We start from the raw sequence: 13,443 nt of genomic DNA, 5'->3' as shown, positions 1-13,443 counted from the left end.
GAGAGCCACGATACGGAAAACCTTCCGGAGACGCCGCCAACGCCGATCCCATCTCGGGGGATCCAGGAGATCGCCTCCGGTACCCTGCCGGAGAGGGGAATCATCTCCCGGAGGACTCTACGCCGCCATGGTCGCCTCCGGTGTGATGTGTGAGTAGTCTACCCCTGGACTATGGGTCCATAGCAGTAGCTAGATGGTTGTCTTCTCCCCATTGTGCTATCATTGTCGGATCTTGTGAGCTGCCTAACATGATCAAGATCATCTATCTGTAATTCTATATGTTGCGTTTGTTGGGATCCGATGAATAGAGAATACTTGTTATGTTGATTATCAAAGTTATATCTACGTGTTGTTTATGATCTTGCATGCTTTCCGTTACTAGTAGATGCTCTGGCCAAGTAGATGCTTGTAACTCCAAGAGGGAGTACTTATGCTCGATAGTGGGTTCATGCCTGCATTGACACCTGGGACAGTGATAGAAAGTTCTAAGGTTGTGTTGTGTTGTTGCCACTAGGGATAAAACATTGATGCTATGTCTAAGGATGTAGTTGTTGATTACATTACGCACCATACTTAATGCAATTATCTGTTGCTTTGCAACTTAATACTGGAGGGGGTTCGGATGATAACCTGAAGGTGGACTTTTTAGGCATAGATGCAGTTGGATGGCGGTCTATGTACTTTGTCGTAATGCCCAATTAAATCTCACTATACTCATCATGATATGTATGTGCATGGTCATGCCCTCTTTATTTGTCAATTGCCCAACTGTAATTTGTTCACCCAACATGCTGTTTGTCTTATGGGAGAGACACCTCTAGTGAACTGTGGACCCCGGTCCAATTCTCTTTACTGAAATACAATCTACTGCAATACTTGTTCTACTGTTTTCTGCAAACAATCATCTTCCACACAATACGGTTAATCCTTTGTTACAGCAAGCCGGTGAGATTGACAACCTCACTGTTTCGTTGGGGCAAAGTACTTTGGTTGTGTTGTGCAGGTTCCACGTTGGCGCCGGAATCCCTGGTGTTGCGCCGCACTACATCCCGCCGCCATCAACCTTCAACGTGCTTCTTGGCTCCTCCTGGTTCGATAAACCTTGGTTTCTTTCTGAGGGAAAACTTGCTGCTGTGCGCATCATACCTTCCTCTTGGGGTTCCCAACGAACGTGTGAGTTACACGCCATCAATCATATTTTCTGGCGCCGTTGCCGGGGAGATCAAGACACGCTGCAAGGGGAGTCTCCACTTCTCAATCTCTTTACTTTGTTTTTGTCTTGCTTAGTTTTATTTACTACTTTATTTGCTGCACTAAATCAAAATACAAAAAAATTAGTTGCTAGTTTTACTTTATTTGCTATCTTGTTTGCTATATCAAAAACACACAAAAATTAGTTTACTTGCATTTACTTTATCTAGTTTGCTTTATTGTCTTGCACTCTATATTAAAAATACAAAAAAAATTAGTTACTTTTGTTACCATGTCTAGCTCTGAACCTGTTACTTCTTTGCCTGAAGAATTAGTCTTCACTTTTAAACAAGGGGATGAGGAGAGTTTTAAGGATGCTTGGTCTAGAATTTTTACTTCTTATCGTAAAACTGAACCTCAAATGACTCTAAGTTTGCTCCTTAGTAATTTTTATTTTGGTCTTATGGTTCGCTATAGATATGCTTTGGATACTTTAGTAGGAGGAGATTTCCTTCATTGCAATGGGGATCAAGCTTTTAATGCCATAAAGAAGTTGGTTGCATCACATGATTCAGCTAATAACTTTGATTCAGCCCTCACTAGCATATATAGTAGATTAAATAATCTCGAGATAAGTACATCTCGCTTGAATGATAACTATTGCCATGTTCGTAATCGTCTTGAACAAGTTTTAGTGAACTCTAAACTCTCATTGTGGGATCCTACTGTTAAAATTGTTATCGGTGATCGAACTCTCCATGCCTACTGTGATATTATGTATGAATTTTGCCTTATGCCTGAAAGTATTTATAAATCTTTGAAACTTTGGGGAGTTGATGAAGGAGGAGAAGAAATAACTCTCATAGATAACTCTACTATAATTCCTAAAGGAATAGCCGCAGGTGTGCATACAACCATTCTTGGAAGGACAATATCCATTGATTATCTTGTTATTGAAACAGGAAAACTCACACTCGGAAGATCCCTGCTGAAACTATTGGGAGCAGTCATTGATGTTGGAGAAGGCACTCTGAAATTCACCTCTATACCGGGGGGAAATCATATATTTCCTAAACCCAAGGGAAAGAAAAACAATAAGAAAGGTAAGGGTAAAGCCCAAGGTAAGGTTGACACACCATCCTTCGATAATACTTGATACACACTTTCTGCGCCTAGCTGAAAGGCGTTAAAGAAAAGCGCTTATGGGAGACAACCCATGTTTTTACCTACAGTACTTTGTTTTTATTTTGTGTCTTGGAAGTTGTTTACTACTGTAGCAACCTCTCCTTATCTTAGTTTTGTGTTTTGTTGTGCCAAGTAAAGCCGTTGATAGAAAAGTAAGTACTAGATTTGGATTACTGCGCAGTTCCAGATTTCTTTGCTGTCACGAATCTGGGTCTACCTCCCTGTAGGTAGCTCAGAAAATTAAGCCAATTTACGTGCATGATCCTCAGATATGTACGCAACTTTCATTCAATTTGAGCATTTTCATTTGAGCAAGTCTGGTGCCATTTTAAAATTCGTCAATATGAACTGTTCTGTTTTGACAGATTCTGCCTTTTATTTCGCATTGCCTCTTTTGCTATGTTGGATGAATTTCTTTGATCCACTAATGTCCAGTAGCATTATGCAATGTCCAGAAGTGTTAAGAATGATTGTGTCACCTCTGAATATGTTAATTTTTATTGTGCACTAACCCTCTAATGAGTTGTTTCGAGTTTGGTGTGGAGGAAGTTTTCAAGGATCAAGAGAGGAGTATGATGCAACATGATCAAGGAGAGTGAAAGCTCTAAGCTTGGGGATGCCCCGGTGGTTCACCCCTGCATATTCTAAGAAGACTCAAGCGTCTAAGCTTGGGGATGCCCAAGGCATCCCCTTCTTCATCGACAATATTATCAGGTTCCTCCCCTGAAACTATATTTTTATTCCATCACATCTTATGTGCTTTGCTTGGAGCGTCGGTTTGTTTTTATTTTTTGTTTTGTTTGAATAAAATGGATCCTAGCATTCACTTTGTGGGAGAGAGACACGCTCCGCTATAGCATATGGACAAGTATGTCCTTGGTTTCTACTCATAGTATTCATGGCGAAGTTTCTCCTTCGTTAAATTGTTATATGGTTGGAATTGGAAAATGATACATGTAGTAATTGCTATTAATGTCTTGGGTAATGTGATACTTGCCAATTGTTGTGCTCATGTTTAAGCTCTTGCATCATATGCTTTGCACCCATTAATGAAGAAATACATAGAGCATGCTAAAATTTGGTTTGCATATTTGGTTTCTCTAAGGTCTAGATAATTTCTAGTATTGAGTTTGAACAACAAGGAAGACGGTGTAGAGTCTTATAATGTTTTCAATATGTCTTTTATGTGAGTTTTGCTACACCGGTTCATCCTTGTGTTTGTTTCAAATAAACCTTGCTAGCCTAAACCTTGTATCGAGAGGGAATACTTCTCATGCATCCAAAATACTTGAGCCAACCACTATGCCATTTGTGTCCACTATACCTACCTACTACATGGTATTTTTTCCGCCATTCCAAAGTAAATTGCTTGAGTGCTACCTTTAAAATTCCATCATTCACCTTTGCAATATATAGCTCATGGGACAAATAGCTTAAAAACTATTGTGGTATTGAATATGTAATTATGCACTTTATCTCTTATTAAGTTGCTTGTTGTGCGATAACCATGTTCAGGGGACGCCATCAACTATTCATTGTTGAATTTCATGTGAGTTGCTATGCATGTCCGTCTTGTCTGAAGTAAGAGAGATCTACCACCTTATGGTTAAGCATGCATATTGTTAGAGAAGAACATTGGGCCGCTAACTAAAGCCATGATCCATGGTGGAAGTTTCAGTTTTGGACATATATCCTCAAATCTCAAATGAGAAAATTATTAATTGTTGTTACATGCTTATGCATAAAAGAGGAGTCCATTATCTGTTGTCTATGTTGTCCCGGTATGGATGTCTAAGTTGAAGAATAATCAATAGCGAGAAATCCAATGCGAGCTTTCTCCTTAGACCTTTGTACAAAGCATAGAGGTACCCCTTTGTGACACTTGGTTAAAACAGTGCATTGTGATGATCCGGTAGTCCAAGCTAATTAGGACAAGGTGCGGGCACTATTAGTACACTTTGCATGAGGCTTGCAACTTATAAGATATAATTTACATGATGCATATGCTTTATTACTACCGTTGACAAAATTGTTTCATGTTTTCAAAATCAAAGCTCTAGCACAAATATAGCAATCGATGCTTTTCCTCTATGGAGGACCATTCTTTTACTTTTAATGTTGAGTCAGTTCACCTATTTCTCTCCACCTCAAGAAGCAAACACTTGTGTGAACTGTGCATTGATTCCTACATATTTGCTTATTGCACTTATTATATTACTCTATGTTGACAATATCCATGAGATATACATGTTACAAGTTGAAAGCAACTGCTGAAACTTAATCTTCTTTTGTGTTGCTTCAATACCTTTACTTTGAATTATTGCTTTATGAGTTAACTCTTATGCAAGACTTATTGATGCTTGTCTTGAAGTGCTATTCATGAAAAGTCTTTGCTTTATGATTCACTTGTTTACTCATGTCATATACATTGTTTTGATCGCTGCATTCACTACATATGCTTTACAAATAGTATGATCAAGATTATGATGGCATGTCACTCCAGAAATTATCTGTGTTATCGTTTTACCTGCTGGGGACTAGCTTAACTAAGCTTGGGGTTGCTTATACGCCTCCGACGTATCGATAATTTCTTATGTTCCATGCCACATTATTGATGTTATCTACATGTTTTATGCACACTTTATGTCATATTCGTGCATTTTCTGGAACTAACCTATTAACAAGATGCCGAAGTGCCAGTTGCTGTTTTCTGCTGTTTTTGGTTTCAGAAATCCTAGTAAGGAAATATTCTCGGAATTGGACGAAATCAACGCCCAGGGGCCTATTTTTCCACGAAGCTTCCAGAAGTCCGAAGACGAAACAAAGTGGGGCCACAGGGAGCCCAAACCCTAGGGCGGCGCGGCCCCCCCTTGGCCGTGCCGCCCTGTCATCTGGGGCCCCTGTGCCGCCTCTTGACTTGCCCTTCCGCCTACTTAAAGCCTCCGTGACGAAACCCCCAGTACCGAGAGCCACGATACGGAAAACCTTCCAGAGACGCCGCCAACGCCGATCCCATCTCGGGGGATCCAGGAGATCGCCTCCGGCACCCTGCCCAGAGGGGAATCATCTCCCGGAGGACTCTACGCCGCCATGGTCGCCTCCGGTGTGATGTGTGAGTAGTCTACCCCTGGACTATGGGGCCATAGCAGTAGCTAGATGGTTGTCTTCTCCCCATTGTGCTATCATTGTCGGATCTTGTGAGCTGCCTAACATGATCAAGATCATCTATCTGTAATTCTATATGTTGCGCTTGTTGGGATCCGATGAATAGAGAATACTTGTTATGTTGATTATCAAAGTTATATCTACGTGTTGTTTATGATCTTGCATGCTTTCCGTTACTAGTAGATGCTCTGGCCAAGTAGATGCTTGTAACTCCAAGAGGGAGTACTTATGCTCGATAGTGGGTTCATGCCTGCATTGACACCGGGACAAGGACAGAAAGTTCTAAGGTTGTGTTGTGCTGTTGCCACTAGGGATAAAACATTGATGCTATGTCTAAGGATGTAGTTGTTGATTACATTACGCACCATACTTAATGCAATTGTCTGTTGCTTTGCAACTTAATACTGGAGGGGGTTCGGATGATAACCTGAAGGTGGACTTTTTAGGCATAGATGCAGTTGGATGGCGGTCTATGTACTTTGTCGTAATGCCCAATTAAATCTCACTATACTCATCATGATATGTATGTGCATGGTCATGCCCTCTTTATTTGTCAATTGCCCAACTGTAATTTGTTCACCCAACATGCTGTTTGTCTTATGGGAGAGACACCTCTAGTGAACTGTGGACCCCGGTCCAATTCTCTTTACTGAAATACAATCTACTGCAATACTTGTTCTACTGTTTTCTGCAAACAATCATCTTCCACACAATACGGTTAATCCTTTGTTACAGCAAGCCGGTGAGATTGACAACCTCACTGTTTCGTTGGGGCAAAGTACTTTGGTTGTGTTGTGCAGGTTCCACGTTGGCGCCGGAATCCCTGGTGTTGCGCCGCACTACATCCCGCCGCCATCAACCTTCAACGTGCTTCTTGGCTCCTCCTGGTTCGATAAACCTTGGTTTCTTTCTGAGGGAAAACTTGCTGCTGTGCGCATCATACCTTCCTCTTGGGGTTCCCAACGAACGTGTGAGTTACACGCCATCACCCACCTCTGATCCGGTCAAATTCTGGTGATAACAGATGCCCCCCTGGTTTTGGAAATGATAATTCCGAAACCACTCTGCTTTTCCCTCGTCGGGTCATGTCGTGGCAGGGTAAAACCGCCGCAGTATCCCTCATCAGGATGCCTTGCCTTCTCAACTTCTCCGCGTGATTTGACAGTTGTTTTTTTTTCTTTGGGCACCACTTCCTCGGAAACTGCTGTGGCATTAAATCCACTATACCCCCTTTTATTTAACCGCGCCGAACAGTTCGCCTCTTCATCCCCTTGCTCTGTTCTAACCATCGGCACCCAGAAACCCCCATCTCAGTAGCAATGTCTTCCTCCTCTTCCTCCTCCGCCTCGTCGGATCTCTCCTCCCAATCCTTCTCCTCCTCCTCCTCCTCCTCCTCCTCCTCCCGCGAACCCACGCCGGAGTGGGATCCGATGGCGGCGCACGACGAGCGCGCCCCAGAGGAGTGGGACCAAGAGGACCACGCCTCCTCCGTCTGGTCCGAGGACGACAAGTCCTTGACCAGCGGAGTCGAAGACCTCCAGCTCCTCGCCGATGGGGAACTGGAATCGGAGAGCGAGGACGACTCGTTCTCCTGGGACGACTATACTTCCTCCGAGGAAGAGGAGGAAGAAGACGACGACGACTCCCTCGAGGACTACCCGCCGGCGAAGCGCTTCCTTGCCGGGTCAGATGACGACGACGACGATGATGAAGAGGAGGAGGCCCCCAATGAGGGCCACTGGAGCAGCGACGAGGAGCCCGCCGGCAGCAGCGCCGATGAGAGCTCCGACGGCGACGACGAGGGCAGCAACGGCCCGTAGAGTAGGATTTACTAGTATAGGTCTAGTAGTAGTAGCAGATTGGTCAATAGACCTTCCTTTTGTTCTTCCTCCCTTGAGCAATCGGCTCTTTCCTTGTAAGAAATCCCCTTTATTAATGAACAAAATATTCCTTTATCAATTTTGCTTTCTCGTCAAATTTGCCGATTGCCAAACGAAGTCAACGCGCAAAGAGCCGATGGCAGGGCATCGGCTTTTACTAAAAAACGCGATTTAAGGCCAACACAGGTCCAATCCGTGTTCACGCCATCCTCCAATCGCATAGATTCAACTCCTCAGCAAATCCAATGGGAGAATCATCTCAAATGCCAAGGACTTTGGCCTGAAACTAATCTGTTAACCTGCTCCATTGAGCTTGTTCCTCTAGAGTTGATGAACATGCGTCGGCTTTTTATTCTTCTGAAGTCGATGTCCGTGCATCGGCTGTACTGGTCTCCATATTTCTAAAGTCGATGTCTGCGCATCGGCTGTGAATTGCATATAATTTTTTTTTCTGGCCGATTTTATACATCGGCCCCCATGTTTCACTGTCCATCGTCCCACATGCTTGGGAAATATTTCTTGAGGTGTTGACCATTGACGGCTACTGGGAATTTAACACCGTCCAGCTGCTCGAGCATGTACGCATTGCCTTTCAATACCTGATCGACTTTGTACGGACCATGCCAATTAGGAGACTATTTGCCATATGCTTTATCCTTGGTTCCTAATGGCAACACGGCTTCCCATACTAGATCACCAACTTGAAAATCCTTTGGTCTAACCTTCTTATTGTATGCGCGAGCCACCCTGGCTTTGTTCTCTTTAATCTTCTCCAACGACCAAAGTCTGAGTTCCGTTGCATCCTCAATAGTATCACTCATCAGGGCTGCATCTTCTTCGGCTGTCAGGTCATTCTGAAACGTAACACGTCTCGATCCAGCCGTAATTTCCCAAGGTAGTACGGCTTCCTGCCCATAGACGAGCTGGTATGGCGAAGTTTTTATAGCTCCATGGCATGACATGCGATAGGCCCACAAAGCTTCTGACAATGTTTCATGCCAAACCCTAGGGTTCTCGTCAATCTTCCTCTTAATCAGCTTAATCAGGCTTTGATTGGACGCTTCAGCTTGCCCATTGGCTTGAGCATAGTATGGAGATGATCGGATCAGCTTAATTCCCATGTCATCGCAAAATTTTCTGAATTCTTTAGAAATGAAGATCGAACCTCCATCGGTCGTGATGGTTTGGGGAATCCCGAACCTATGAATGACATGTTCTTTCACAAATTTGATAACATCTTCTGATTTTACCTTCTTCATAGGGACGGCCTCCACCCATTTAGTGAAGTAATCCGTAATGGCCAGAATCCACTCGTGGCCTTTGCTCGACGCAGGATGGATTTTGCCGATCATATCCATGCCCCAACCTCGAAATGGCCAAGGTTTGATGATGGGATTCATTGCTGATGCGGGTACCATCTGAATCTTCCCGAACATCTGACACGCTTGGCACCCTTTGTAGTAGTTGAAGCAGTCCTCAAGCATGGTGGGCCAATAAAACCCTGATCGCCTGATCAGCCACTTCATCTTATGAGCCGATTGGTGAGTTCCACAAGCGCCTTCATGCATCTCGTGTAAGAGCCGATTAGACTCAGTTGGTCCCAGGCATTTGAGTAGTAACCCTTCCAACGTCCTGTAGAACATGTCGTCTCCTATAAGGACATATTTCATGGCCTTGTACCTTATCCGTTTAGGTGCCCCCCAAGCCGAATCCTTCAAGTAATTGAAGATATCGGCTCTCCAGTCACCCTGTTCCAGGAACTGCACCTGAACTTCTGACCCGTCTGGTATGTCCTTGTAGCCTGACGCCATCTGTGCGAGATCGTTGGCCTCGGTATTTTGAGATCTTGGGACCCAATTGAAGTTGATGTACCGAAATTTTGCCATCAGCTCGCGGCATTCCATCCAATAAGGGAAGAGTGACTCACTCTCGCACTTGTATTCATCCGTGAGCTGGGAGATCACCAACTTCTAGTCTCCAAAAAGTTCCACCGCTTCTGCCCCGGCTTCCAAAAGCAACTCCATTCCCTTGCGTATCGCCTCATACTCAGCGACATTGTTGGTGCAAGGTGTAGATAGCCTGATGGAGAAGGAATATGTTGCCCCCCGAGGCGACACTAGCAGAATGCCGATGCCACAACCATCGTCACAAGCCGATCCATCGAAGAACATAGCCCATGCACATACAGATAGTGCTGCTATATTAGTATTGATCCGTTCAGCTATGAGATCAGCCAACGCTTGTCCCTTGACTGCTATCGCAGGCTGATACCGGAGATCGAATTCCGATAACGCAAACATCCACTTACCAAGTCGGCCTTTCAAAACAGGAGCCGACAGCATGTGCTTGACAACGTCTGACTTGCATATGATGATGATTTCTCCCGTCAAAAGGATGTGATGAAGCTTGGTGCAGGTGAAGAATAGGCAGAGGCATAACTTCTCGACCTCAGGGTACCTTGTCTCTGCATCCAACATCCTTCTGCTGAGGTAAAAAATGACCTTTTCAACACCCTCATAGAGTTGCACCACCACTGAAGCAATGGACGTGTCAGCTACTGATAAGTAGATATAGAACGGCCTGTCTTGCTGAGGTGGAACTAGCACAGGCGGCGTTGTTAGATACCGCTTAATCTCGTCAAACGCTCGCTGCTGTTCTGCCCCCCAGTGAAACTCGTCATCAGATTTGATCTTCACCAACGCCATGAACGGCTCAATTCGTCCTGACAGATTAGAGATGAACCGTCGGACGAAGTTGATCTTGCCGATAAGACATTGGAGTTCCTTCTTCGTGGTAGGCGGCTGCATGGTACGTACTGCCTCCTGACTTTTCAGGCCGATCTCAATTCCTCGTTCATGAACCAAAAAACCTAGGAACTGACCGGCCGTCACACCAAAGGCACACTTCTTTGGATTCATTCTCAGCCCGAATCTCCGAGTTCGGTCTAGGATGCGTCGCAAATCATCCAAGTGTCCTTCCATGGAGACAGACTTGACCACCACGTCGTCGATGTAAATTTCTACCAACTTGCCGATCAGATCATGAAAAATGTAATTCATGGCTCGTTGGTATGTTGCACCGGCATTCTTCAGCCCAAAAGTCATGACCACATATTCAAACAAGCCTACTGATCCTGGAACTCTGAATGCAGTCTTGTGTATGTCTTCTGGAGCCATGAAGATTTGGTTGTAGCCGGCATTGCCATCCATGAAGCTTAACACCTTGTGGCCAGCAGCTGCATTGATCAATGTTTCTGCCACAGGCATTGGATATTCATCCTTTGGAGTGGCTCTGTTGAGATCTCGGAAATCTATAGCCACACGCCATCGGCCGTCCTTTTTCTCTACATGTACGATACTGGAGATCCATTCAGCGTACCTGCATGGCCTGATGAACCCGGCGGCTAACATTTCCTCGATCTCCTTCTTGACTTCTTCGAGAATTTCGGCCTTCATCTGACGTGCTCGTTGTTGGAACGGCCGAAATCCTTTCTTGAGAGGGAGCCGGTGCTCAATGATGCTCCTGTCTAACCCAGGCATCTCTGTGTAATCAAACGCAAAGCAATCTGGGTATTCTTTTAACAGAACTATCATCTGGCTCCTGAGGTGTGGATCTAACTTTTTGCTGATGAAAGTTGGTCGTGGCTTATCCCCAGGACCAATGTCGACTTCTTCTAGCTCATCAGCCGATGTAAACCCATACCCTAGCTTTCCGTCACCTGTTAGATCGACGCTGAACACAGGCAAAACGTATGGCGAGGATAATAATATGGGCCGATTGCTGGAATCGGCCCCCATTTTGATTGCATTGCTCAATGAAGGTTTACATCTTGTTCGTGCTTTATCATGACTACGTGACATGCTTGAGACAAGATCATCACTTTTTATTTTTTGGGGCCGATCGCAGGGGTCGGCCTTGCCACGTACGTCCATAGCCTTTGCTCTTGTTACACGGTCAGGCCGGTGGATAAGACCAGCCTCACCCCGTTTTTTGTCACGTCGATGCGCTCGCAGTCGTCCAAAGTGATGCCGGAGAGTGGCTCCTGGCCTGCCATCTCCCAAACGTTCATGCCAGCCGTTGAGATCTCGGCTGAGTCATCTGCGTGGACGATCTCTACTTCATCTCCATCCCACTGTATTAAGCATTGATGCATCGTGGATGGAATGCAGCAGTTGGCGTGGATCCAATCTCTCCCTAGCAGGACAGCGTAGGTGCTCTTGCTATCGACAATGAAGAACGTCGTAGGGATGGTCTTCCTTCCTACGGTCAGATCCACGTTCAGAACACCTTGTGCTTATGATGCTTGGCCGTTGAAATCGCTCAATGTGACGTTGGACTTGATCAGATCCGAGCTAGAGCGTCCCAAACGACGTAGCATGGAGTATGGCATGATGTTGACTGCCGCTCCGGTGTCAACCAGCATCTTGTTGACAGGCTGCCCATTGATATAACCTCGTAAGTACAGGGCCTTCAGGTGTCTGTAACTTCTTTCTCGTGGCTTCTCAAAGATAACTGGCCGTGGGCCGCAGTCAAGTTGTGCCACAGGCGCTTCCTCTGTTCCAGGAGCACAAAACTCCGCCGGAAGGATGAACACCATGTTTGTGCCAGCCGATGTCTCATCATCGGCTTTCTTCTGTTTGGGGCGCCACTCTTTCTTCTGTGGTCGACCCTCTTCGTCCAGCGTTCGCTGAATTTTCGCGGCCAGATCAGGCCGCGCTTTCCTCAACGTATGCAGGTATAACCTTTCGGCTTCCTCCAAGCAACGTAGTCGCTGAACCCTACGTTTTTGGGAGTGGCTGAGTCCATCAGGGCACCACCTTGGACGGTGGTATTTATCTTCTTCTTCTTCATCGTCATCTTCTAACTCCTCGAGATCTTCCACTCGAGAGGACTCAGCTTGCTTGTTCCAAGATGGGAGAGGTCCCAGACGCTTGAACACTGACACGTCTCCTGCGCCCTTCTTCTTCTGTCTACATTCTGGGCAGTTGCCGATTGTGGGCAATCGGCTCATTCCTGAATCCCAGCAGTGTTTGAAGAAGGGGCAGTCCCAGTGCCTATCCACGTCGTCCTGCTCTCTTGACTTTTCCTTGGCATGGCGCTCATATCTTTCATCGTCTCTATCATGCCGACGATTTTTCCTGGCATCCCTACTAGCCCGACGATCTCTTTCGTCGTCGTCGTTGTATCGCCGGCGTTGGTCGTACTGGCGCTCATACTTGTTGAGGAGATGATCAGAGAGAGGTCGCTGATATCGCACATTCTTCACTTCTCCCTCTGTGATGTAGCGCTTGCCATCGTTTCGGAGCCGATCGCGTGGAACGGCTTCCTCCTTGTCCTTGCCACGAGAGCGGCTGCCCTCGTCTCTGTCCTTACCAGGGTGGTGCACAGGCCCGACCATGTTGATGCTGAACGAGAAACCTGGCTGGCACCTTCCGGGGTAAGTGTACTCCACCATGTTAACGGCGGGGAAGGGGTGCGTGTCGACTTTCATGGTGTACTGGCTGAAAATTAGACGCCCTTGTTCTATCGCCATTTGGATCTGCTGACGCCACACCCTGCAGTCGTTGGTGGTATGGGTTAACGTGTTGTGCCACTTGCAATATGGCTTGCCGTTGAGCTCTTGCACCGTAGGGAATTTGTGGCCTTCGGGTAACTTTAGCTGCTTCTCCTTGAGCAAGAGGTCGAAAATCTGCTCAGCTTTGCTTACGTCGAAGTCAAACCCCCTTGGAGGACCTTGTGGCTTAACCCACTTGCAGGACACGGGGCTTGCCCCCCGAGTCCATTCAGCCACTGCTACCTCTTGATCTCCCGCAGAGCCTTCATCTTCCTCTGTCTCAACCAGGACTACCGCACGCTTGAACTTGTCCTGGTACAACTCTGGGTGGCGCTGTTCATATAATGTCAGTTTCTGAACCATATGCGCCAGTGAAGCGTACTCTGCTTGGGAAGCCATATCCTTGATCGGCGATGCAATACCCACCACCGCCAGCTCGACTGCTTCTTTTTCAGTCAAACGAGCCGA

The sequence above is a fragment of the Lolium perenne genome, chromosome 4 (genome assembly GCF_019359855.2).
Source record: "Lolium perenne isolate Kyuss_39 chromosome 4, Kyuss_2.0, whole genome shotgun sequence".
NCBI classification, from domain to species: Eukaryota; Viridiplantae; Streptophyta; class Magnoliopsida; order Poales; family Poaceae; genus Lolium; species Lolium perenne.
Note: the sequence above shows the minus strand (reverse complement) of the source record.